The sequence below is a fragment of the Anomaloglossus baeobatrachus genome, chromosome 5 (assembly GCF_048569485.1).
Source record: "Anomaloglossus baeobatrachus isolate aAnoBae1 chromosome 5, aAnoBae1.hap1, whole genome shotgun sequence".
Taxonomy (NCBI): Eukaryota; Metazoa; Chordata; class Amphibia; order Anura; family Aromobatidae; genus Anomaloglossus; species Anomaloglossus baeobatrachus.
In genome coordinates this window covers 97,425,355-97,448,317 of record NC_134357.1, presented here as the reverse complement: position 1 = coordinate 97,448,317, position 22,963 = coordinate 97,425,355, and the positions used below count along the sequence as shown (strand labels likewise).

General features: G+C 43.0%; 1 protein-coding gene across 1 annotated transcript in view; it reads right to left on the bottom strand.

Annotated features, from left to right (window-relative positions):
* The window catches only part of PCDH15 (protocadherin related 15), a 2,365,808-nt gene that overhangs the window by 1,197,117 nt on the left and 1,145,728 nt on the right, over window positions 1–22,963 (bottom strand). The window lies entirely within an intron of this gene.

Below are 22,963 nucleotides of genomic sequence, written 5' to 3'. Positions count from 1 at the left end.
TGACGATTCATTGAAGAAGTTGTCAAACTCCTGAGGTTTTGCCCTCTACTAACTTAATCACGACAAATTTTACATATCACATGATTTGGGCGATCTTTTTCTATGTCAAAAAAGGTCCAGGCTGGCAAGGCTTAGAGGGCATGCGACCTGCTGAGCCCCCCCGACTAGTGCTCAGAGGCAGAGTGGTGGCTGAGGATGCAGTTGTAGACGTGCTACCAGTACTACTCCGCTGTCTAGGAAGGTGCAAGGTAACTTCGTCGTCAGTAGCATCCTCCTCCACCGCCTCTGTTGACCTCCTCGATTGCCTGACTGTGGGTTGACAGTAGGTGAGATCTAGAACTTGCACATCAAGCGTTGTGATTGCACTCCCCTCACCCTCAGACCAAGCATCTTCTTACCCTGACCGAATATTTAAGTTGTCATCCCAATCTGGTATCTGCGTCTCATCGTCATCAGTATATTCCTCATTGTCTATAACAACAGGTGTTACAGTTTGTGAATAAGGGTCAACTTTATGCTCAGAAACTTGGTCCTCATGGCCTGAATCAGAGTCACAAAGGTTCTGGGCATTACTGCAGACCATTTCCTGGTCTGTACTCACTGTAGCTTGGGAGAAGACCTCTGATTCCAGGTATAATGTGACTGAACAGCTCTGCAGACTCAGCCATCTCAGTTCCACCATACTGTGCAGGGCGGATGGAGACTTCAGAGCTGGGAGAGAGCAAGTGTGATTGGGATGACAACTCAGAGGACTGGTGTTTTTTGGATGCGGTAGTTGAGGTGGCAGAAAAGGCACTTGTTGGACAACTTGAGATCCATTCAAGCATTTTCTTTTTTTGGCCATCATCTACCTTTGTTCCAGTTGTTTGTGTCCGTAAAAAAGGGAGCACATCGGATTGTCCACGGTAAGTAGTAGACATCTTACTTTTGCTGGAAGATGGTCTATCCTCAGCAGATATTAATGGAGCTTTGCCACCTTCCCCACGGACAAACCATTTTTTTCCTTTTCCAACAAGCCTCTTCCCCTTTCCACCAGCATCTGTCATTTTGCCACTCATTTTGAATGCAACAAGATTGTGCACTTAAAATATGGTAGTAAAAATTGAGAGGTGGTGTAGATTGCAGCGGTGATCTATCTTTATTAACAGCAGAATAAACAACAATAACTATCCCTGACAATGCAACTACGGCCCTTAAACTGGAAGCATAGTTTGCTAGTATAATGGCTTAGTAACAATGAGTTTAAGTGTGCAATGCTGAGGACAAGATTGTGCACTTAAAATATGGTAGTAAAAATTGAGAGGTGGTGTAGATTGCAGCGGTGATCTATCTTTATTAACAGCAGAATAAACAACAATAACTATCCCTGACAATGCAACTACGGCCCTTAAACTGGAAGCATAGTTTGCTAGTATAATGGCTTAGTAACAATGAGTTTAAGTGTGCAATGCTGAGGTACTGCAAATAGATTTGCACTAGTGGGACACTAATGGAAGTCCAACAGCCACTTTTAGGATGCCACTAAGTTTACTCAGTGTTTGCTAGTATAATGGCTTAGTAACAATGAGTTTGAGTGTGCAATGCAGAGGTGCTGCAAATAGCTTTGCACCAGTGGGACAATAATGGAAGTCCAACAGCCACTTTTAGGATGGCACTAAGTTTACTCATTTTTTGCTAGTATAATGGCTTAGTAACAATGAGCTTGAGTGTGCAATGCAGTGGTGCTGCAAATAGCTTTGCAACAGGGGGACAATAATGGAAGTCCAACAGCCACTTTTAGGATGCCACTAAGTTTACTCAGTGTTTGCTAGTATAATGGCTTAGTAACAATGAGTTTGAGTGTACAATGCAGGCAGACGTGCTGCAAATATCTTTGCACTAGTGGGACAATACAGAAGTTCAACAGCCACTTTTAGGATGTCATTAAGTTTCCTCAGTGTTTGCTAGTATAATGGCTTAGTAACAATGAGTTTGAGTGTGCAATGCAGGCAGACGTGCTGCAAATATCTTTGCACTAGTGGGACAATACAGAAGTCCAACAGCCACTTTTAGGATGCCACTAAGTTTACTCAGTGTTTGCTAATATAATGGCTTAGTAACAATGAGTTTGAGTGTGCAATGCAGAGGTGCTGCAAATAGATTTGCACTAGTAGGACACTAATGGAAGTCCAACAGCCACTTTTAGGATGCCACTAAGTTTACTCAGTGTTTGCTAGTATAATGGCTTAGTAACAATGAGTTTGAGTGTGCAATGCAGAGGTGCTGCAAATAGACTTGCACTAGTGGAACACTAATGGAAGTCCAACAGCCACGTTTAGGATGCCACTAAGTTTACTCAGTGTTTGCTAGTATAATGGCTTAGTAACAATGCGCTTGAGTGTGCAATGCTGTGGTGCTGCGAATAGCTTTGCACCAGTGGGACAATAATGAAAGTCCAACAGCCACTTTTAGGATGCCACTAAGTTTACTCAATGTTTGCTAGTTTAATGGCTTAGCAACAATGAGCTTGAATGTGAAAAGGGCAGGAGGGTACAGTGGCAGGGTTGTGGGTCAGTGTACAGGAAAGGAAGCCTCACTTTCTATCCCTCCTAATGGGGAAATGCAGCGAGGAAGTCCCTGACCTTAGCTACACAGATGCTGTTATCTGTAGCTGTTAAAATCTGTTTCCACGGACCTGACCGTCACCTATGGCTCTGAGCCTGCTGTTATTAGCCCTTACAAGGGCTAATAGAAACTTCTATCCCTATTCTGTATAGCGCTGTGTGTAGAGCGTACACAGCAGTATCGGAGACAGGAGCTACGCCAGCGGTGACTGACACCCAGACGCAGAAGAGATAATGGCGTCCGGACGGGCAGATACCCGTTTTTGTAATGCAGGGACATGTGACATGAACATCCTATCACACATGCCGTTGCTTCTCTGGCTAAAAGTCCACTTAGCTATGTGTGTGTCTGGGATTGGCTGACATACTGGCCCGCCCCACTACACGCGCGCGCTTAGGGAAGGAAGACAAGGAAATAAAATAAAAATGGCGATCGCCATTATCCCAGCAGCAGTGATCTGAATGCGCTGTTCCCACACACTATACGCTGAAATTTCATAATAGTGTGAGTCACAGAGTGACATACACTATTACAGCGGAAAGCCAGCTAGTAATTAGCTTGGCTTTTTGCTGCTAGAACCGTTCTCGAACATAACTAGAACTATCGAGCTTTAGCAAAAAGCTTGAGTTCTAGTTCGATCTAGAACAGCCCCCAAAATCACTCAAACCGCGAACTGGAGAACCACGAACCGCGCCCAACTCTAGTCTTCACATTACCCCGAGCTTTGATGACAATCATCGGCTCCCCGTGATCACGTGACGAGGCCTCCGATGGTGACGAGGAAGAGTATGATCTCTGCCGCGGTCATTTAAATTGCACTGTCACATTTTGGCAGTGCAGTCAAAGTGGAAAGCAGAAGCACGTGGATCTTGGATTTACCCACGATTGTTAGCCCCACATGTCTGCTATTCAAATCAGCAATTGTGCAGGTATCTCTGCTGGCACACCGCTAAACTGGTGGTGATTACTGCGACACGACTGATGATGTACAACTAATCATGTACCAGTACATCATCGGTCGTGAAGGGGCTAAAGAAAATAAAACCATGTGTTTTTTTGTGCAGCTGATGATAATATCCCGCTAGGTACGGGGAAGTACCAAACCAACTGTGAAAGGTAAGGGAAAGGGACCCTTGCATCTAGGGAAGGGAGAGATGGTGACCCCTGACCAAACCTATAGCTAGTCCCTGATGTCCTTCACCCCCCCAAATAGGTTCCACACCTATGCGCCAAGCTGAATACCTGATACTAGATATCCCTATTGCCGGACCCTAAAAAGGGAATAGGTGGGATGAGATCTTTGTCAACCCCACTAAACCCTAAAGGAAGACATGCAACCAAATAATGTGAAAACATTGCCTAATGTGGTAACCCGGCATTAAGTTCAATGGTCTCACCTGAGGTGAGGTCACTGAGTTCAATGAGTTGATCAGAGGTCAGTTCACCTGAGGTCACAGCTGGGGTACTGTGGGAACCCCAGCAGTGATGTTAAGTGAACTCACTGACATCACCGCTCTCACAGATGGGGCTCCATCAATGTGTCCCTGATGCTGCAGTGAGTGGTTATAGTTTCTATTGTATTCTGATAAGTAGAGATGAACAGTGGAAAATTAGATAGGGGTGGTAGATGCTGGTGAAATAAGGATTGAACAAGAAATGCAAAATGAAAGCACTCCACAAAGATAATTGATATGTAAAACTGCACAACTTTTTTGAATGTACAAAAAACGTGTGCCTAAAACCATTTGAAACAACATAGGGGGAACCGCATATAATCAAAAATCACCCCACCACCTAAATACGTGGATACAATACAGTGATGCTCAAATGACAATACTCCAAAAAACAGGACACATATTGATGCTGTATAAATTGAGCAAATAAATATGTACAATGAAAAAAACACAAAAGGTAAACAAGTCAAGTCTAATAAATAGCAGAAATAGACCACTGACAATAATATACCAGATGAGTATGTTCACAAAATTCTGAATGTAAACAGATAAGCTCAGATGAATTAGCAATAAAAAGAAACCTGGCGAACCAGTTACTCTTACTAACAGGCTCACCTGGCCTTAATCGAGGCTGTGGTCCTCTAGCCTCCTCGTGGACCACTGTATAATATTCTTGGCTCCCTTCTTGTTTTCTATTGCCAGAATTTTTATTGCTAATTCATCTGAATTTTTTGAAGTTTTTTTTTTTTTCAATCCAATTTCTATTGTGACCACACAATGTGACCTCAGATGTAGCAGTGTCGGGATTGTCGTGGGACTTTGTGTGGATTACGTCGGATCTCATGGGTATTTTGGGGGTTAATAAATTAGAGAAAGAGGGGGGTTTTTTTGCTTTTTTAAATAAAGGAGTTTTCGCTGTGTTTTGTGATCATTTTTTTTGACTTACAGGGTTAGAAGTGCACAGTGTCATAGGCCCCTCCCCATTACTAACCTCGGGTTTGATGACAGCTGTGATTTTTTTTTGACAAACCCCCAGTTGGCATTAATCCCTTATATTACCCTAATTGCATCACACTAGAGAAATCAGGATGATTTGGGTAAAAGGTTGGAATTGGCGCATCTGATGGATGCAACAATTCTGAGGCGGCTGCTGGCTGCTAGTTTTAGGCAGGTGAGGAGACCCAGTAACCTTGGGCCTTCCCAGCCTAAGAATACCAGCCTCCAGCTGTCTATTTTATCTAGACTGAGTATCAAACTTGGGGGGTCTGCATGCCATGTTTATAAATTATTTATTTAGACAATTTGAAAAAGCTGCATTGGGTTCCTTGTATTTTGATACACAGCCAAGATAATGCACACAGCTGGGGACTGCAGCCTGTGGAAGTCTGCTTTATCTGCACTGGGTATCAATATACAAGGCATCCTACCCCATTTTTAATAATTGTTTATTTATTTTTAAACTCCGCAACCAACCACAGAAGCTGACACACCGGCAGTATGACTGCAACCCATCACAGAACGGGTGGACAGAGGAAGAAGTGAATATACATGATATTTAATTATTGGAGCCAGAAGCGGTGTGATAGCCACATAGCCACATGGGAGACTCTAATTATAACTGTCCTGCTCTAGGTATCGCCCCATAGACTTATTTGGGTTTCGGCATCCAAGATCAAGTTTGGGTTCAAGTCTGGTCCCGAACTGGACTTATTTTTAAGTCCATCCGGGCTCGCCAAACCCAAACATCTGCAGGTTTGCCTATCTCTAAGGCCTCTGCCACACTTACGTGACAAAACGTAACGTTTTTGTCACGTATGTGTTAAAGGGGTGGTTTGTTCCCCGTGTGCCGTGTTTATAGCACGTACGTGTTCTCCCTGTGTTATACATAATAACACATGGAAAACAGAAAGCCCCGCCTTACCTGATTCTTCCGGAGATGTCTGTGGTGCTGAATGACAGGAGCCGGCACAGGCCACGCCCCGCTGACGCTGCGTCTGGTCCCCAGTGAAGAAGATGCGTTGTTCAAATTCACTGGGGGACGGATGCAGGAGACAGCCATGACAAATACTGCAGGGCTCGTGGTGGTGAGTGTGTTTTTTTTATTTTAAACCTGACACGTGTGTTTCTCCGGCGCGTGTCACCGGACATGTCACCGGAACCGCATCCACACTACATCCATGTGGTACGTGTGCGGGCCGTGTGACACCCGTGCTGCCGGAGAAACACGGACATGTCAGCGTATGGAACTCACGAAAACACGTAAGTATGGAACGGACACACGTTCCATTCCTAAATATTTACGTGTCTCCTAACCATTGGGATTACCTAGGTCCCCGTGTGTACGTGTCTCCGGTACGTGTAAAAAATGGCAAACACATATCGGAGGCACGGATGTGTGACGGAGGCCTAATGAAGAATAATTATAATCAGTGCAATAAATAATTGTATCTTCCTAAATGGGATGATTATTGACTCTACATACATTGTATAATGCCTTAAAGAGAATTTGCTTGCATGATTTCATACCCTATACTTTTTATATTTGAATCTAGCTCATTTAACAATTTCAACAATACCTTTACATGCACAGATCCTTTATCTATAACTAAGGAATCAGCATTTGAATTAATATGCACATGACAACATACTAGATCTGAAGCCTCTGTCACTCCAGCTCTATTTCCCTTCCCAGCATCATCTACTCTTGCTTGACTGATGTCTACTATACCTGAAGTCACACAGCATAGTGGTCAGTCAGGGAGGAGGAGGCAGTGCTGGGTGAGGGTAGAGCTTAAGTGACAGAGGCATATGATCTACTTGTAGTTCTTAAATCTCTTTTGCCTATCAATTCAAACACTGATTACTCAGTAAAGAAGGAATGGACAGGCCATTTAAAAGTATTGCTAGACTTGACTTTGAAAGAGCTATATGTATATAATAGGCAGGGTTTTTGGGGGAGACTCATGCTGAAAAATATCCTTTAAGATGATTTGGAAATGTAACTATTTCATACTTTTTAAATAATATTAAATATTATGAATTATTGCTATGCTTATGATAGCAAAACATTTTGCAATATTCTTCATACTGTTATTGTGTTTCTCACAGCTCATACTATTAATTTATGGGGGAAAAAAATTAAACAAATTTCTTTTTAAGAATATTTTTGCACATACCGTGTTTTTCCAAAAATAAGACCTCCCCCAAAAACAAGCCCTAGCAGGGATTTTCAGCATTTTTGGAGCAAGGCTTAAATATAAGCCCTCCCCCGAAAATAAGCCCTAGTCGCAGTTCAATAATGAAGTGTCCATGAAGCTAAAAAAGTTAAAGATACTGCAGGACATTTCATTATAGAAATCAGACATCATTCTCACCGGATGCGGATTGTGAGGACCTGCAGTGATCGCTCACCTACACATATCAGATCTCACACCCACACACATTAAATCACACTCACACACTCACCACATCCAGTGATACCGATTTCTTCTGGCTAGCAGAATTCCACAGGACCTGCTAAGCTTAACTTCCTCCCATCTTTCACTGGGGCCACAGGCATTCTGTACCGCCAGTTGTCGTGAGTATGCAATCTGATCGGTGATTGTGTGTATGTGTATGAGTGTATATGCGTGATCTGAGGTATGTGAGTGTGTCAGCCAGAAGCAGTGGAGGAAACGTGCAGCATACCAACTACTGAGTGGGCCCGTTGGAGATCACAGGGAGGACCTGGGAGCAACGCTGACGTCCGGGGTCTGGTAAGTATGAGTCTCCTGGGAAGACGGGGTATCTGCTTTTTTGGGATGGTAAACTTACCCCCAACCATGTTTCTCCAAGAATAAGACCTACTCCAAAAATAAGCCCTAGTGCTTTTTGGGAGCAAAAAAAAGGATAAGACATTGTCCTATTTTTGGAAAAACATGGTAAGAGGGTTTACTTACCTGCCTATAATTGTCAGGTTATATTCTTGATATTTTGTTTATATTCACATTTGCTAATGTAAATATTTGTTACAGTTGAAGATTGATTATTATTCCTGCAGAATATTCAGTATTTGCAACCTGTCTCTATTGCTTGCCTATGATATGGTGGTTATACAATATGGATCTGCAATTTTTGTAGATTAGCTAAATTGCAAATGTTTTCATTGAACATTTCTGATTTTCTTTATTTTTTTCTCTATAAGGATATCAGAACATTTGGGGGGTTTATTTGCAATATTTTTTTCTGGTTTGTAGAAAATAAATGATTGCATTTTCACTAGCATTATTTGGATTTTTGCATTTTATCTTTTTCATGAACCAAAAATGCACAGCAAACATGCAAAATAAAAATGCTACAAAAAATGTACTTTTTGGAATTTTCTTACTGATCTATTAATGTAAAATGCTGTAAAAATGTAAAAAACTACAGTATTTGTGTGAAACACCTCCATCCACACACAATATAGGAAATCACACGTGATGCATTGGAAAAGAAGGCATTGACTATTTTGGCCTTTTTCTATTTTCAATTCCACTATTTAAACTAGATTAAATTTAAAGTCTGTTAAATTTATTTTACTTTTCTGAGAAATGTATCCCTCAATGTTCCACTTTGCTGCTTTTACTGAGATATTATTATTAAAATTATTACTATGTTCTTTATAGTTAATTATTAGCACTATATTTTGTGGTTTTGACTAAAAGGGATGGTCATGCTTAGAAATATATTCCATCTTTCTTCCAGAGGCTGTCATGAGTTTTGTCCTATATCACTACAAATCTCTAAAGACGCTTATAGGAATAGGCTGCAATATCATATTCAACATGTGTTCATGTGTGCTGGTACTTTAAGCAGTAATGTTTTTCTAATAATGGACACATTTTTCAAAGTGTTTTACATGTAATGTCATTTGTTTAATTTTTTTATCTAGCCTCACTTAAGTAAAGAGGCTGACCAATGAAGAAAGGTCTAAGGGTAAAACATTTTTCCTTGCAGAGACTGACAAACCAATCTGGCTGCCAGTGAGGAGTCTTATAGCTGCAATGCTCCTCTGGGTAATATTCAAATAGTCTCTTCAGGGAGGAAGGAGACAAACACTAGTGCCACCTATTGGAAGTAGCAATCCTAAAAGTCAAAAGTAGCCCTTTAAAGAGCCTTGTCATATGACCTAGGATTTATGCCAGACCAGAACCTCAATTTGCGGACACAGTGTTTGGTGGTGATTGTCCCTCGTCAGTGCAAAGTATGAGATCTGATCTGGCTGTATAAGAAGCTATAGTGGGGTCTAGGGGGAAACCTTTTCTCCTTGCGGAGACTGACCAACCAATCTGGCTTCCAATAGGTGGCACTAAAGTTCGTCTCCTTCCTCCCTGAAGAGACAGTTTCAATGAAAGTATATTTTACTTAATAGATCTTGGAATCATAATAACATCCACAATTTTTTAAAAAAAAAATCCTGTACTCAGATAATCTTAAATATCTTAATAAATGTGCCCCCGTTATGTAGTATGTAATGGCTGTTTCTCAATGTGCAGAAACATAGTGGGAATATATCACATCTGCTGGGCATGGGAGCAATAAAAAGAGAGTATACAAACAGGACAGCATGGGATTACAGCTGAATATTTCTGTGAGGTAAAACATATCCTGCCTGTTTTTAAACATGTTTTACCTCACAGAAAGCAGCAGCTGTGGTTTCATGCTGTCCTGTCTGTACTTTAATCTTTTGTTTTCTTCCCTGCTTAGGAGACGTGGTATTTGGTTCCCAACAGTCAGTCTCCTAGAGATCAGCATGTTATCAGCAAGTTACTTGTTTATTTGTGAATAACTCTTTACCCACATTAAACATCCCACAATGCTTATTTAATTGATTTTCAAGCTCTTTATTTTATTTTATGCATTTTAAGCATTTTATATTTGAGGACCCTATATCAGACTACAGTGTGAGCTTCTGTAGCCTGTTTAACACTAACCTTTCTTATGAACTGCAGCCATCTACAGTGAGCTCTTATATACAGCATAGTAGAATACTGTATATAAGAGCCCAGGCTACACTATAGAATGTAAAAATACACCTTTTAATACTCCCCTACGGGGCTGTCCGGTTCGATGGGCGTTGCTGCTTTTGGTTTGGCGCTTCCTCCACCTTGTGTGATCTCCTGCCCAGTTCTGTGCATGTGACGCATCCTGCATCATTCACAGAGAGGGCTTCATTGTGCTCCTGTGCATGTACACTTTGATCTGCCCGGCTGCCGGTAGTGCACATGTACAGGCTGACTTTGACCTTTTATTGCGCCTGCGCATTACAGAACTTCGTTCTACCCTCAGCCAGGCAGATCAAAGAGCATAAGTGCAGGAGTGCAATGGCCTCGCTGTGAATAATATAGGAGACGTCATTCACACGGGGTTGGGCATTAGGACGGCAATGGAAGGAAGAGAAGAGGTGTAGGACCGAGAGCAGCGACACCCATCGGACTGGACCGCCCTCTAGGTGAGTATAATAAAGGTGTTTTTTACATTATACAGAGTGGCCTGGGCTCTTATATACAGCAGTCTGGAATGATGTATATAATGGCTCACTAGTGGTGGTCACAGCTCATAATGGAAAAACCTAGTGACAGGTTTCTTTTAAGGTTTTAAAAACTAAATTTCTACATGTAATCAAAACATAGGTTAAAGTTTATTAGATCGTGAACTATTTTTCGGGTGTCTCCTGACCTGTATATTGAACTACCAATCTATTGTTTAATATTAGTTTTGACAGTGCCCTCAATCTCAAAAAGTATTCTCCATCCTATGGAGAGGAGATAACTTGTTGGAATACCCTTATAATACTGAATTCTTATTGTTTCTGTACTTTATCATGGTCTATCACATCTACAGATGAATTTTCTATTTCCTTATTAATGGAGAAGATGGATAATAATTAGGGATGATCGAATATCACAAATATTCGGCAATATTTGGTTCGCAAATATTCGACGAATAGGTCACCGCTATACGAATATTCGATGCGCAATGTAAGTCTATGGGATGCCCGAATAGTTGCTATTCGGCAACTATTCGGGTTTCTCATAGACTTAAATTGCGCATTGAATATTTACAAATAGTCGAATAGCGGCGACCTATTCGTCGAATATGGGCGCAGCCGAATACTTGAGGTATTCAATCATCCCTAATAATAATGTAAAATATATCTGACTAAAAGAGTAAAAACATAGCTTAATATTGAAATACATGCATGGGGTTATTAGGACAAAACGAATGGATACAACTTTCAAATGAGTAAACATCACATTGCAAGCCATGCTAGAGTAAAAATAAAAAAATCACACTTGCATACATACTGGAGAAGCGCCTGGAGCAAGCTAAAAGCAAAACAAAGCATTATGAACATTAACATCTAGAAATACATAAACACAAACAATAAAATAAAAATAACAAGCACAACATAAAGACCATACAGGATCACAAATATAGAACATACAAATTGGGCTAGTATGACGTGAACCAACTTGCTTGTAAGTTTACATTTTATAATGATGGGATTTTATTAACCCTTTGCCATTTACAACCTGTTCTTTGTAATCTTTCCTAGTCTATATAAATATGTACCTTAGATTTAAACATTTTTTTTTAATTTCTTTAACTAAACCTTATATGTACCAGAGATTGAATATCAGATAATTATCTTTCATTATGATTATCTTAACTGAGGCTGTTCATAAATGCTGAAAATTAAACATGTGAAAAATCATACATACAATTAAAATGTTTAAAAAGTTTTAAACTGAATACTTTTTGTACAGCTTAAGTCACTGAATAGATGAATAAATCTAATGATAAGAATAGTCAAGTAGTCTGGGACTGTAATTGCCATTGATGCGCTTCTAAAATAAGTTCTGCAATTGTAAAGTGATGTTCAGGAGTGAGAATATAAATTGGTGCATTGTAACTCAAAATTTATTTTTCTTCTTAAAATGAAACCAAATTAAAGAGATCATTTTTATAATAATAATTTTTGTTTTTATAGTGCCAACAAATTCTGCAGTGATTTACAATTCAGAGGGGACATGTACAAACAATATGAGACATTACAGAATAACAAAATTCAACAGATACCAAGAGGAGTGAAGGCCCTGCTCGTAAGCTAACAGTCTATAAGGAAATAGGGGAGGCGAATAGGGTAAATTGTAGGTGGGGGACAGAAAACAAAAAACTTCCCTTATACAGTCCAGCCATCAAAATAATAGGGTATTCAAAGCCAGCTACATGAACCGATCATCAACCAGAATTTACACAAGTACAGAGTGTGAAAAATTAAATAAAGTTGAATGCAGCCAGAAGATACAGGGGACAAGAATTGGAATTAAATTTTGTTAAGCAATGGGAATAGCTACATGAAGGAGGTGACGTGATAGGCTAGTCTAAAGAAATGCATTTTTAGGGCCTGCTTGAATGTGTGGATGTTGAGAATTAATCAAATTGTTCTTAGGAGTTTGTTCCAGAGCATTGGAGCAGCACGTGAGAAATCTTGAAGACGGAAGTGGGAGGTTCGAATTGTTGAGAATGTCAGTCTTAAGTCATTAGCAGAACGGAGGGCATGGGTGGGGTAATAGACAGAGATGAGGGAGAAGATGTAGGGTGGTGCAGAACGGTGAAGCGCTTTGTGGGTGAGAGTAATAAGTTTAAATTGGACTCTGTAGTGGATTGACTGGCACAGAGTTGAGGCTTCGGTGAAGCAGTTGGAGTGGAAAATGATCAAGGCTGCTGCATTCAGGATGGATTGGAGAGGGGAGAGTTTAGTAACAGGGAGAGCAATTAGTAGAGAATTACAGTAATCCAGGTGAGAATGAATAAGAGTGACAGTAAGCGATTTTGTAAAATCAACGGTAAGAAAACCTCAAATTCTAGAGCTGTTTTTGAGGTGGAGCTGACATGAGCGAGCAAATGAACGAATGTGGGAAATAAAGGAGAGTCAAATATACAATAATAGATATTGTTATGTCCAGAGAAATATCACATTTTGACACGTGGTGGACGAGTTCAGACCAACCAAAGTCTGGACGCACATCAAAAATACAAACAACAGTACAACATGTAGGGGGGAACACCAGGAACACAATAACAACAGTGAACCCTAGGTCCAAGTGAGTGGGGTAGATGGACACCACCTGCATTCATCTGCTGCTGACTTTACACTCCTAGCCAGGCCCTATACAGTTTCCTTAACTGTCGCCGAACAGGAACCTGAGGCCCTAAGAAAAATCCTGTAGTGGCTCTGACTAGTGAGTTGGCTGGTGGCAGACTATAGCTCCACTGTTGCACTAATACACACAGGGAAAAGAAAGACTAATAGGGAAAAACAACAAAGGATAAAGTCCAAATGCAGGAACAAGCCTTCACAGGTCCTTACACCAATGCGGCCAGAGAACAAATGGCTTTGTATCTTCAGCAGGGATTGCTAGGTAACACCTCTATTTAAACTTGAGGGACATGACTACAAAGCTACTGCAGCTGACTCACTCAGCTAGAGTCTGGTGGAGAATCTTTCAATAGAAAAACTGACATTAACCATTTAGGTACTGAAGGAAACAAAACTACATTTAAATGTGGATTACCCAATACAGATGAGAGGCTGTCACAAGTGTCCAAACACAGGGGAACAACCATGACAAGAAATTAACCATGTGTCCTATTATTCTATATGAATATCAAATAGGGAAATTCAGGTCTCAAGATCCCTTTTATGAGCCAAACAAGGTGTCAAGAGTAATATAGTTACTCCTTGGTAGAACCAGCCCATTCTCACAGCATGTGGTTAGCCGTTTATTAAAAGGAGTTTCCGTCCATTTTACTGTACATTTAAGATGATTGTTCTTGCTCGCTTACTACCCGGTGGTCTGCTTTCTTTTTCTTTTTGAATTATTGGCACGTAACCAATACAGAGAAAATGAGGAGATCAGCTGGTGACACAACAAGGAGGAAGGAGGACATGTTTGCCAACTTGGCTTTTGATTTTTTTTTCTGCACGGCTTTTAAAAAAATCATGGATAGACAATATTTTTTTACAGACACATTGAAAAATCTAAATAAATCTTTATGATTATTAGTGATACACATCAACAGTAGTGATGAGCGAGCATGCTTGTAACTACTTGGTACTCGCACGAGTATCGCTGTACTCGGGCTGCTCGGCGGGGACCGAGTAATCTCGCGATACTCGTGCTGTACTCGTGGTCTTCATTTCTGCATGTTGGCGCTCTTTTGAGAGCCAGCCCTCATGCAGGGATTGGCTGGCAGACCACTGCAATGCCACAGCCCTGTTAGTTGTGGAATTGCAGTGATTGGCCGGCCTGCACAGCGTGACCGAGCCTTTATACCGGCCGGCGCGCTGTGCTCTGCTCACAGCTATCCAGACAGTCAGTGCAGGGAGAGTGTCGCTGATTCAGGGAAAGCTTTGCGGCCCTTTATAGCTTTTTCAGTTGCAGGGCTGCAAACAGTGTGACCAAAAGTCCTTCTCAGGACTATTCTAGTTGTATACAGGCAGGCAGGGTATAGCCAGGTCGGAGTACAGTAGCAGAGTCCTTCTCAGGACTATTGTTGCTATATACAGGCAGGGTATAGCCAGGTCTGAATACAGGCTAGTGACCAGAAGAGTCCTTGTCAGGACTATTGTACCAGTATACAGGCAGGCAGGCAGGCAGGGTAGTGGTGACCGTATACCAGCCTTCATCATATCTGGGGCTGGTGTACACAGTGTAAAACAGTCCAGATAGTGTCTGACTTGTCTGTAATTGTCGCTCCCCAAAAAAACCTGTTAGGTTCTTATTGCGTCCGTGCTTGGTTTTTAAAACCGCACGTGTGTGCCTGTTTTTGGCAGCGTACAGGTGCACTTGTGTGCAATTTCCACAAACTTTGATATAACGCACAAGTAGTGAATATACACGTCAGCAGTGCACAGCATTGCAAAATGCGCAAGGGCATTAGCAAGGAACAAGGAAGTGGACGTGATAGTGGTGCAGGCAGAGGCCGAGGTCGTGGGCAAGCTCTAATTTCGCCACAACAAAGGGCCACATCTAGTCACTCGCACGTCCTGTCCCAAATTCTTGGGGACCGCAGCAGTACACCGCTCTTGAACCAAGACCAGTGTCAACAGGTTGTTAGTTGGATAGCAGATAATGCTTCCAGTCAGATTGGCACCACCACAAACACTCTGTCTTCCACACGGTCAAGTGTCAGTAGCCGTGATACTGCACCGCACATTTCTGAACCTGATCCTCCTTCCTACCACCAGACTGAGTACACGTCCTCCTCGGACATTAATGATCCCACACTTGGACACTCGGAAGAGCTGTTCACGTTTCCATTCACACATTCTGGTTTCTCGCCAGCTCATATTGAAGTGGGTCATGAGGAGATCGTCTGTACAGATGGCACAATATTTGAGCAGCCACGTTCTCACGAAGTTGGCAACGTGTCTCAACAAGTGGTGGACGATGATGAGACACAATTGTCAGGAAGTCAGGAGGAGGAGCAGGGTGCGGAAGAGGAAGACGACGTGGTGGATGATCCAGTAACTGACCCAACCTGGCAGGAGGATATGCAGAGCGAGGAGAGCAGTGCACAGGGGGAGGGAGGCGTAGCATCACAACAGGCAGTAAGAAGCAGGGTGGTGGCCCCAGGCAGAAGTCAGGCAACCGTTCCCCGGAACAACACGACGACACAAGGTGCCTGTACAAATGTTAGGTCTTCCCGAGTCTGGCAGTTTTTTAAGTTGGATCCAGATGATTCAAAAAAGGCCATTTGCAACACCTGCCGTGCCAGCATCAGCAGGGGTACCAAAACTAGCAGCCTGACCACCACCAGCATGATCAGGCACATGTCAGCCAAGCACCCGACTTTGTGGGAAGTACAACAGAGTCGAGGAGCAGTGCTTGCTGATGTCACTGCTACGTCTTCGCTGGTTGTGCATGCGAGCCAATCCCCTGTCCATGCTGCCTGCGAACAAGCCTCCTCCACTCCTGCACCTGCAGTTGCCTACGCAGAAAGAACACCATCATCAAGCACGTCCTTGTCCCAGCGCAGCGTTCAGTTATCCATTCAGCAAACCTTTGAACGCAGGCGCAAATACACTGCCAACACCCCACATGCCACAGTTCTAAATGCTAACATTTTGCGACTGCTTGCGCTGGAAATGTTGCCTTTTAGGCTGGTGGAGACAGAAGCATTCTGTGACCTGATGGCGGCAACTGTCCCACGTTACTCGGTCCCCAGCCGCCACTATTTCTCCCGGTGTGCCGTCCCCGCGTTGCATAACCACGTGTCACAAAACATCACACGTGCCCTGAACAACGCTGTTTCACCCAAGGTCCACCTAACCACAGACACGTGGACAAGTGCTTGTGGGCAAGGCCGCTACATCTCGTTGACGGCACACTGGGTTAATATTGTGGAAGCTGGGACCCAGTCTGAGCGAGGGACGGAACACGTCCTTCCCACACCAAGGTTTGCAGGCCCTACCTCAGTCAGTGTTTCACCCACACTCTACAGCTCCGGAATGTCATGCTCTTCAGCCTCCTCCTCCTCCTGCGCATCCTCATCCACTGTACCCTCCACACCAGTCACAAGCTGGAAGCACTGCAGCACTGCCTCGGCGAAGCGGCAACAGGCTGTGCTGAAGCTAATCTGCATAGGTGACAAACCCCACAATGCAGAAGAGCTGTGGACAGCTCTGAAACAGCAGGCAGATCACTGGCTCACACCTCTGAACCTAAAGCCAGGAAAGGTCGTGTGTGAGAATGGCCGGAACCTGGTGGCGGCTTTGAGGCTAGGCCAGCTGACACATGTTCCATGCGTGGCCCATGTGCTCAACCTCGTGGTTCAGCGGTTTATAAAGTCATACCCAGAGCTGTCTGATCTGCTGGTAAAAGTTCGCCGCCTGTCTGCACATTTTCGAAAGTCACCTACTGCTTCAGCCGGCCTTGCCGGCTTTCAGCGCAGTTTGCATCTTCCGGCTCACAGACTGGTGTGTGATGTCCCCACGCGTTGGAATTCAACTCTGCACATGTTGGTCAGGATATGTGAGCAGAAGAGGGCAGTTGTTGAGTACCTGCATCACCTAAGCCGTCGGGAAATGGGTCAAACTCCACACATAACACCTGAGGAGTGGAGATGGATGTCAGACCTATGTACCATCCTCCAAAACTTTGAGGACTCCACCAAGATGGTGAGTGGTGATGACGCCATTATTAGCGTCACCATACCGCTACTCTGCCTTCTAAAACGGTCTCTGCTGAAAAACAAACATGATGCATTGCAGGCGGAGCGCGATGAGTTGCAGCAAGAAACAGTAGTGGTTGTGTTTGATAACACACAGCCCAGCCTCGTCTCATCACAACGTGCAGTGGAGGACTATGACGAGGAGGAGGATGAAGACATGGATCAACTCTCCGGCCAAATTGAGGATATGACATGCACACCAGTCATATCCTCGGTTCAGCGTGGCTGGCCAGAGGACAGGGTAGATGAGGAGGAGGAGGAGGAGGAGGAGGAGGAGGAGGACAGCATGTTCAGTCATCTTGTTGGTCAGGCTACTGAAGTCCTGGCTGTTAAGAGTCTGGCGCACATGGCTGACTTTATGGTAAGCTGCCTGTCTCGTGACCCTCGCGTTAAGAACATCTTGGCCGACAATCATTACTGGTTGGTAACACTGTTAGACCCACGCTACAAGGAGAACTTTTTGTCTCTTATTCCCGTGGAGGAGATGTCAACCAAAATGCAGCAGTTCCGGAAGGCCATAGTCACGGAAGTAGGCAAAGCATTCCCCTCACAAAACGCTAGCGGCATAGGTCAGGAATCAGTGGACAACCGAGGCGTACAGCCGAGAGAGGCACAAGTCCAATCCGCCAGAGGTAGGGGAACAGTCTTTAAGATGTGGGACAGTTTTCTCAGCCCCTCACGTACCACAGCCCCTGAGGTGCGGGGTAGTGCCACAAGAAATCCTAAGTTTGCCCAGATGCTGAAGGAGTACCTTGCAGATCGAACAACTGTACTCCGACATTCCTCTGTGCCTTACAATTATTGGGTATCCAAGCTGGACACGTTGCATGAATTGGCTCTCTACGCCTTGGAAGTCCTGGCCTGCCCTGTTGCTAGCGTTTTGTCAGAGCGTGTTTTTAGTGCCGCAGGTGGAATCATTACAGATAAACGCACCCGCCTGTCAACTGAAAATGCTGACAGGCTGACTCTGATCAAGATGAACAAGGGTTGGATTGGGCCAGACTTCACCACACCACCAGCAAATGAGAGCGGAATTTAAAGTTTGCCATGTACCTCCACTCACCCATGGGTACACACTTCTGGACTTTGGATAATCGCTGGACTGCTCCTCCTTCTCCTCATGCGCCACCATGATGATGACCGTTACAAATTGCAATACTTAGGCCTTTGTTTCAGGTATACCCCCAGTGGTAAATTTTTTCGCCCATTCTTTGCAGAATGGACATTACAACGACTGGAGACCCGCTCCTTTGCAATGGGAACAATGTTTTGAGGCCCTCATGCACGTCTCTACCCAGGGACAACGTGGAGCCTCCCAATTTTTGGCTGCCCTGCCTAAGGGCTATACTATAATACACCCACTTCCTGACAATGGACACTTAATGTTTTGAGGCCCTCATGCACGTCTCTACCCAGGGACAACGTGGAGCCTCCCAATTTTTGGCTGCCCTGCCAAAGGGCTATACTACAATAGACCCACTTCCTTACAATGGGCACTTCAGGTTTACAGGCCATCATGCACGTCTCTATCCAGGGACAATGTGGAGCCTCCCAATTTTTGGCTGCCCTGCCTAAGGGCTATACTACAATAGACCCACTTCCTTACAATGGGCACTTCAGGTTTACAGGCCATCATGCACGTCTCTATCCAGGGACAATGTGGAGCCTCCCAATTTTTGGCTGCCCTGCCTAAGGGCTATACTATAATACACCCACTTCCTGACAATGGACACTTAATGTTTTGAGGCCCTCATGCACGTCTCTACCCAGGGACAACGTGGAGCCTCCCAATTTTTGGCTGCCCTGCCTAAGGGCTATACTACAATAGACCCACTTCCTTACAATGGGCACTTCAGGTTTACAGGCCATCATGCACGTCTCTATCCAGGGACAACGTGGAGCCTCCCAATTTTTGGCTGCCCTGGCAAAGGGCTATACTAAAATAGACCCACTTCCTTACAATGGGCACTTCAGGTTTACAGGCCATCATGCACGTCTCTATCCAGGGACAATGTGGAGCCTCCCAATTTTTGGCTGCCCTGCCTAAGGGCTATACTACAATAGACCCACTTCCTTACAATGGGCACTTCAGGTTTACAGGCCATCATGCACGTCTCTATCCAGGGACAATGTGGAGCCTCCCAATTTTTGGCTGCCCTGCCTAAGGGCTATACTACAATAGACCCACTTCCTTACAATGGGCACTTCAGGTTTACAGGCCATCATGCACGTCTCTATCCAGGGACAATGTGGAGCCCCCCAATTTTTGGCTGCCCTGCCTAAGGGCTATACTACAATAGACCCACTTCCTTACAATGGGCACTTCAGGTTTACAGGCCATCATGCACGTCTCTATCCAGGGACAATGTGGAGCCTCCCAATTTTTGGCTGCCCTGCCTAAGGGCTATTCTATAATACACCCACTTCCTGACAATGGACACTTAATGTTTTGAGGCCCTCATGCACGTCTCTACCCAGGGACAACGTGGAGCCTCCCAATTTTTGGCTGCCCTGCCTAAGGGCTATACTACAATAGACCCACTTCCTTACAATGGGCACTTCAGGTTTACAGGCCCTCATGCACGTCTGTATGCAGGGGCATTGGTGAACCTCACAATTTTGGACTGCCCTGGCAAAGGAAAATACTACAAAGACTCACTTCCTCAAAATGGGCACATTAGACTCAAGAGGCCTTCATGTACGTCTCTTCTCAGGGACATCGGAGTGCCACACAATGTTTTCACGTAAAATCTTTCATGTATTAATCTCAAAAAGTAACATACACCAGCTCTATCTCACTATTGGGTATGTGCCCTTAACATTTCCGCCATGAAAAATCATTTTGGGGTCATTTTGGAAGGTTTTCTGGTGAGTCCGTAAAAATGGCGTAAAACGCGGACAAAATTGTTCACAGCTGTGACTTTTCAGTGATAAATGCTTCAAGGGGTCTTCCCCATGCTGTTGCCATGTCATTTGAGCACTCTTCTGAGACTTTTGTGACATTTTTAGGGTTTCTCCATGCTGCCGGGGGGTCATTTCACAAAAATACTCGGGTCTCCCATAGGATAACATTGGGCTCGTTGCTCGGCCCGAGTACACGAGTCTCTTGGGAGGCTCGGCCCGAGCTTCGAGCACCCGAGCTTTTTAGTACTCGCTCATCACTAATCAACAGCCTATATTTCTGATATGAGGTCATCATCTGCATTCACTGTAAAATGTTGATAATTACTGTCAAAATAATCTGTATAAGTTCCTTCAGCTTGAAAAAAAATCATGGCTGTTTCTCTTTTTTATGGACATAGCAAAAAAGTGCTCTATTTTTACAGACTGTCCTGGAATTTCCGAATATTTGGCCACCTAAAGGGAGGAATGATGGGGAATTGGTTGATGAATATGCACTATTTGTTATTTTTATAACCAAGTTGGGCATATATGTTATAGGTAATGTAATGAAAAACCCGGCATTCTATAGAATACCTAGGCAATGTATACAATCCCTGTTGTTTTCAGGCAAGGTATGAAATATCTGCATTGTTCTATACTTTTCCTAGGCATTACATAAAATGTCTAGGTATTATAAAGAATGACAAGGACTGCTAAGGCAAAGTTTGATATAATGCCCAGATTGGAAAAGTTAGCCATTGCATAAAAATGTCTAGTTATCATAAAGAATGAAAAGAACTGCTCAGGCAAAGTCTGATATAATGCCCAGATGGGAAAAGTCTTTAGTAACAAGCAGTCAAAAAACTAATGAAAGAAGAAATCCTAAATGAACAACAGGATATCTTTACTGGGAAAAACACAAAGAAACAGAAGTGTGATTCCTGACTATTATTTTTTGGTAACAAACAGTCAAAAACACGAAAGAAGAAATGCAAAATGAACAACAGGATATCTTTGCTGGGAAAAAAAAGGAATCAGAAGTGTCATTCCTGACTATTTGTTGCAGCACGGGAGGCTAGAATGGCAGACTCTTAGCAAAATGAAAGGTCGAATCTTAGGCTGGATTCACATGATGGTATGGCATCCGATGCGAGTGCATCGGATGTGATATGCTAATGACCATCGGTTCCTGCTGTGCTGCCAGCGTGAGCCGAGTGTCACACAACTGTAATCCGATCCTGCAGTCCAAGGACGGATAACAGCTGCGGAGGAGAGAGTGGCAGCTGCGTAAAAGAGGGAGCGATTAATCTCCCCATCTCCTTCATTGTCAGCTGATGTGATTAACGCACTGCACTTGTATATCATTCGAGTGCAGTCTGACACTTCACTCGCACCCATAGACTTGTATGGGTGCGAGTGACACGGCTCTCTCTGATAATCACAGCATAGTGCAAATTTTCTCTCATCCAGAATTTGGATGCGAAAAAAGCTAACCCTCTGCTCTCCATCACTGAATAATATTGGTCCGAGTGCAATGTAAGATTTTCGTCCTTTTCATATGCTCATGTGAGTGTATCCTTAAAATGATTTTCACATTAACAAAGTTTGATTAACATATTATTGGAAAAAAATAATTTCCACAATTGGAAGTGGTTAAAAACTGTTCCTGTGCTGAAATAATCTTAACACAGGAGATGTGGTATGTTTAGACCATGTCCCTACACAGTCAGATATGGCCATTACACAGTACATAGCAGGGTCACATATACATTATAAGATTATCTAAGCACAAGAACATATTTTTTAATCATATCCAATTGTGGAACCTATTTTTTTTCAATATCTAATTATTAAAATTAACTTTGTTGCAAAAGCCCTGTAGGCTGAAAGCTCCCCACTGTGGCTCACCAAGAGGTTGTTTTAACTTGGCATCATTCTCTAGAATAGCAAAATGTAGTGACAAAGTATATGGACTAAGGTTGTCTTAATGTGTAAAATCCCCTAGAATCAGCACTGCTTTTGTCTATTAAGTGCTTCTTGATACCACCTTAGCACTCTTCCAGTAAGAACCAACCTGAAGAAAAACAAACTAAATGCAGAATGGTGTCTTTGTGAAAATGTTTTTGCCGTCATCAACTAATCTTTTACAATAATCATAGTGTGGTTATGGTAGAGGCAGAAGCTTTACTACCAGCCATACTAATTTCTGTATATGTATGATTTCAAAAAGATACATATTTATAAAGTTTAGTGATTTACCAAATTCATCATTGGCACATAACTAATTACAAAAGTGCTCAAAAGTAGAAAGTTTTCATTAACAATTAGGTGAGAAAAGTTAACTATAGATTTTATCATCAGCTAGCAATCAACGATAATTTTCAAGCTTCAGGTCACGTTATTTTATATGGACAAACAAAACAACTAGGAAAGCTGGTGGCGATGTATTATTCCTGTAAGGACAGATGCATAGCCAACGGTGTTTAATAGATAAAATGCTAAAGTACACAGATTCCTCATGTTCCAAAAACATTGTATTATAATAAATTATACTGGGGAACAAGTAAAATATTTTGCACCTGCTAAGCTAGAGTCATCACTACAATATTCATGATGTTTAAGATTTTGTGTTTTATATACGGGTTTTACTTACAACAATCTATTCCAGTAATATTTGACATATCCATGGTAAACATACTTTTCCACAAACAGAAGGTAATTACTATAATTATAAATAACTAGAAGGTGGCCCAATTCTA